Raw genomic sequence first — 6,000 nt, forward strand, 5'->3', positions numbered from 1 at the left:
ATCATGTTTTTTTTTTTTGGCTGCGACCTTAATCTTGCTTTCCTTTTTCTGTGTATTTGTAATCATATCCATGAGATGGAAAAAAAAAAATCAAAAAATATGCTCTGTACGAGTGTTGGCACTCCAGTTAGAAAGCCTCTATTTCTCTCCAACTAGAATCAACCCATTCACACTATCTAAACCACAACTTTTGTGATTGACCTACATTCAAATTCACCCCTTTTCGGATACTGCATTGTGATTTGCTTTGGCATACTTTTATCAAATAGAAAACAGGCAATTCAATGCAATGAAAAGACAAAATAATTAAAATAAAATTCCCTGTGTGAAAACTACTCTGGTATCATGATTGTCCCATTACACCCTTGCCACGCCTACGGCTTATTTCGGCGACCGACGGCCGGGGAAATTTTCCCACCGGTCAAAAGAGGAGCGTCCTTGCAACTAACACTGCCAACAAAAGACACTTTGTCCCATTACTATGACTGTGCAACTTAATGGTGTGGGTGAGACCAGCACTAATGTCCACTCCATGTTCTCTTCTCACTTCAAACTCTTCGAATCCTCACAAGGCAAAAATATAAGACTGCTGCCCTCGTCTGCCTATTTCCTCTTGGCAAGCAACGCTACAAAACTCTGTGACGATAAGGGAATCCTCTCGTTGGTGTCGGTGGCAACGTTGCCACGGTAACCATTTGGAGCCAGCGAAGTCTGCAGAAGACTTGACCTCATTACTAAAGCGCAGGTGGTACCACAGCAGCTGTCCTCACACTGACTGCAGGCTTGGAAATTGGTTCAGTTTCTCTCTTTAATAGCCAAGTTGAGCACCTGCAGAAACGAAAAACAAAAATGAGATAATGAGCTCAAGAGACAAGAATTACTGCCCTGTTTAAATTCTATTGCCGTACATCTGCCTTTGAAATTTTCTCTAGCTCTAATGATTTTGTGTGGTATAATTTAATAGAATGTGAGACAGAGAGAGGAAGAAAGAGAGGAAGTGAGAGCACAGAATGCTTAAAAGACATTATATGTCAGGACAAGTAAAGTACTGCAAAAAAATATATTCCTCTGATATACATTCACTGCATACACAGTTATGGCAATTGCATGATTTTATTTTCTTGCTGTTTTGCCTTTTGTTACAGTTCAAATCAAGACAGGATATACTAGAGGATAAAGAGCTCAGTAAGAGAGCGAGAGAGAGAGGGAAGAGATATAGTGTAAAGCATATATGTACATATGAATACAATGTTATCAGGCTTATACATTTTCATTGATTATAAACATCATGATTAAATTGCCAATATATTTGTTTAACAAGTGCAATGTGAATTCCATAGAGAAAGAAAGCTTCAACACACAGTAGGAACATTTACAATGTACAAACAGTGCATGATAATAATCTGTTTGAATTATGGATAGCAACAAAGGAGATGATATCTTTACAGGTCCTGGTTATGGATAATGCATGATTTGTCCCTCATGCACACACTGCACAATCTTGAACATCCATGCTGTTCACAAAAAGAATCCCAAGTCCCTAGATACACACCTTTATGCCAGCATCTCAATGACATTTACATGGTGTACAGTACACATCTGTCAAAAAGTTCTGTGACTGATGACACACTGAAAACCCTTACTACAAATCAACACAATCACCAAACAAGTACCGGTAGTCCGGCACTGACATAGCATTTGACAAGTTCTCTATAAAACATGATCAAACCATGTTGTACAATGTACATGTAGGTTCTCCATGATCAAACCAAGGAGCTGTGCTTAAAGCTCCTTGATCACATTGTAACAAATACATTGTACACTTTTGTGTCACCTATGTGTACATTGTATCAGGGATTTTTCACTCCCAGCTCACATCATCAAAAAAAATGATTGCTGTAAAGACTACATTCAGCACTCATCTTCTCTCCCGACACAGCAGCAGAGTCACACCCTCGGGGTAATGTCTGACCTGTTGTCAATAAGATGGTTCTATTTGTATGAGTTTTTTCCAGGAATGGTGGGCGGATGGCCCATGGGACCGATTCAGCGGAGGATTTGATGCAAATGGCACATCACAAGAATGAAACTACACTTGCTACTTCAACTACAGCAGTACAGTACAGCACCCTAGTGCCCCTAATTACAATATATTAAGGAGACAAAGTTCAAGAACTTAACAAGCTGATAACAATAAACATGTACATTTTTTTATTGATGATTTGTTACTTGTCTCTGTACTATGCCCCATGCTCTTTTGTCATGAAATATGCAATCTGCAACATCAGTCGCATTCTAAACAACAGCATACATATTTGGTAAATATTTGCACAGCCACTTGCACACAAAATGTACAATGTGTAGGCCTACATGTACGCAATGCAAATGAATATTGACTTGCATAGATTCATAATACCCCGATCATCACTTACATGTAGGCCTACTAGTATGTGGCCAAAAAATACCGGGTATCTGACTGTGATTATGTGTCATATATATTTTATAGTACTATTTCCACTATCTTTCCTCAAATTACTAGAATATGCCCACAAAAACCTCAAAAATCAAGATTCTGCAAGTAACATCATCTGTCACTCATTGCTTAAGTATTGATTAACAAAAGACAGTGGAATGCAGTTTCCCCTATTTTCCTGCAATGCTTTTTGTCAATAAAGTTACATGTAGCATGGAAACATGGAAGTTATGATCAGTCTAGGAAAAGGTGCATTCCAATGTATTTAGTTTATCATATTTGTACTTTAGCAATGATTGACAGATATAGTTGTATATTATATCACAGGCAGAATCTTGGTTTGGAAATTGTTGTTTTTTTCTTGTTGTTGCTTTTTGGGCATATCCGAGTAATCTATAGAAAATGGTAGAAAAAGTATCATGAAATATATCATATGGCACATTCACACATATTTGGACATTCATTTGACCACATTCATTGTACAGTACAATGTATGTCGAGGATATCATGAATCAACACATGTATTAGAGGTCAACATGTGATATTTGCATTGCACAGTGTGATTGAACCTGGCCTCCTCTCTGAGAAATGATGATGTCACAATAGCAGCGCATTCCTGATGCATTACAGTACCACTTCATCGCCTCAAGTCATATCATTAGCATTATTTCATTTTTTCTGTCCCCATAGTTTGCTCTATCTGCTTTGCTTTTATACACTGTACATCCAACTCATCGTAAATACCTAACCACTCCCTAAGGACGTGACAATCCATGCAGAGAAATAAAGTGAATTACATTGTAGATATGCTTGTAAACATTGAGGGAATTGGAGGACGTCCAAAGTTTGCATGGAATTATTCCATGCAAACTTTAAAGAATACTGTACAGGTGAATTTAAACTGTACATTGCACAAAGGCACATCAACAAAAAAGAATGATGGCTCTCTTTACAGTACAAGAAAATAGTTTACACAACATAACCTCATGGCTCTACTGCTTGAAGAAACCAAGGGAGCTTTTACTAAAAGCTTTTACTAAAAAAAAAAAAAAAAAAAAAAAAAAAAAAGATACAGCTTTTACCACAAAAAAAAATAGAAAATACAAACAAATCTTCACATTAAAGAGCACACACCAAATGAGCCATAGATTGTAACATTAAGTATACCAATGTGACAAGCAACTTAGTAGTACAACCATTCCATTAGTAACATACATTGTAGATGAAACTACGTAAATATTACATGTACATATGAGCACCTACAATGTACAAAGTGTACAAATAGGGTGCAAATTGACTAGGTGATATCCACTGTATGTGTACACAGTAGGCGTATGCTGTAGATGCGAGAAAAATCCCTTTGAATGATCTTTGAAGCCCTAACTCAGAGCATCCTGGGATTGCTCGGGCTCTTCGTTATTTGACACAAGACTCAATAAAGCCAGTACTTTTTGCTCAGCCTTCCTTCCCCCTCTTTTTCCTCCTTCTCCTCCTCCTCTTCCTCCTCCTCCTCTCCTTCACCACTCAGATTTTCCTCACGGCGATAAGGTGCGATGATGCTGAAAATTGATTTGCCAATAGATGTCAGCCATGCCTGAGATGCTGGCTGCCTTACGAGAAGTCATGTTCTCGAAATGACATAGCTCGAGTTCTAGCCCATAGTGTGAGCTACAGTGACTGGTAAAACTTGGAGTAACATAAATTTCCATAACATTCCTGCTTGACAGGAAAGGAATACACTGGCACTCAATCAGCAATGTTGCTAGGCAAAAATTGGTGGTGCAGAAATAATAAGTGAATTTACAAATTATGTGGGATGTGCAAGCTTCCGTACTTCTTGGTCATCCTTTCCCTTTGATTTTCAGTACAAAGTAGCTGTTTTTCTCTTTGGATTATGACACATGCATTGTACTTTTGACAAATGCAGCTTTTAAAAACTTCAAGGAGAAGTTCTCCACAGCAAAATTGTAATGTCCATCCCTCAAACAACTTATTCTATCTCACATGTAACAAACATACATGTACATGTGCTTGTACTCTACTAGTACTAGACAAAACATATTTTCAGCCTCTACCATGATGGGCTCAGCCCCCTCCCAAAATCACAGCAAATGAAAATGACATTCTTTACAGTAGGCCCCATTCATTAATTTTCCCTCAAAACACGCATAGAAATACACCAAGGAGGGGATGGTTGTACTATTTTTTTTTATATGAATGAATAATGTAAGGTCAAGTAAAAAGAAAAACAAAGTTCCAATGAACACACAGCAGCATGTGTTCACATTGCAAACTAAATGTACACTATAATCATACATTGCAAGTTGAAGAAATTTTTCGCAGAAGACAACAGTATTCAGTCATACAATTATACAATGTAATTGTTTATCAGTCACAAGTACAATATGGCAAATGTCTTCTTACCAGCCGATATTCACTAATACAGTCCAGAAAAAAAGCAAGAGAGCACAGCAAACCACACTGTGTAGGTATGCTGATTGAGCTGATGCTCAAATCTCACCGTAGAAAAGTGATCTACATTGTACATTGTAGGCGACAACATGTGCAGCACTTTGCTTTTATTTTTCCTTTACGGAAGAAAAAAAAAAATCCATAAATGCAGCCACAATCGATTCTCATTAATGGAGCGAGAATTTGGAGGAAACAACACCTGAAACCTTCAGAGCTAAACACAGTGAAGAAAACCATTCATAGCATACAGTATACAAAATGGTATCATATCAATGTTTACGAGATATACAGTGTATTTATTTTGGGAATCTGTGCCAGAAACAAAAAATGGATGCAGCATCCGACGACAGATTAATATCAATCAGAAATTTTTAATGAGAGAGAGAGTGTACGCTCCGCTGCAGGTGCGGGTCAACCGAGAGCGAAGGCAGACAGCAACGACGTCTTAGCGGCAAAAGTGGGATAATGACACCAAGGCCGCACCTCCATTGAAGAAGAATAGGGGCGCAATGTCATGCCATTCAGGACATCTTTGTCTTTCCCATCCCGAGGCTGTAGAACTCCATACAATGTGTCTTCACCTTTTCACGATTTGACACTGATCAACCCTACCTACCGTCACAGCGCCTTTTTTTTTTTTTTACTCATCTCGAATATTGATTGACAGTTGTCCGTGCCGATCAATACAGCCCGCGGAGTTTATGTCAATCCATGGGACTTAGAGGCATGCATGTGTCTATGGATTTATGTGTTACAGTGTATGTCCAGAAAGGTGTGCAGGAAATGCATCATGGCTGAAGTAACGGTCATAGCATGCTGCTCGAATATTCCATGAATGTAAAGAATGTACCGTATACAAATGTACAATATGAATGTACAAAATGTAGTACATGTGTAGGCTGGTCATTCACTATCAAATGCATTGTAAGAGATGGCAGTGCTCTACTGGAAAAAAAAAAGGAGAAAAAAAAAAGATATTTGTAACAACATGGAAGTCAAGTTTCCTGTCAACATACTGAAATTCATTAAATCTACTTGTAACCATTTTAATGCAG

Source organism: Diadema setosum, chromosome 5, assembly GCF_964275005.1.
Source record: "Diadema setosum chromosome 5, eeDiaSeto1, whole genome shotgun sequence".
Lineage (NCBI taxonomy): Eukaryota > Metazoa > Echinodermata > Echinoidea > Diadematoida > Diadematidae > Diadema > Diadema setosum.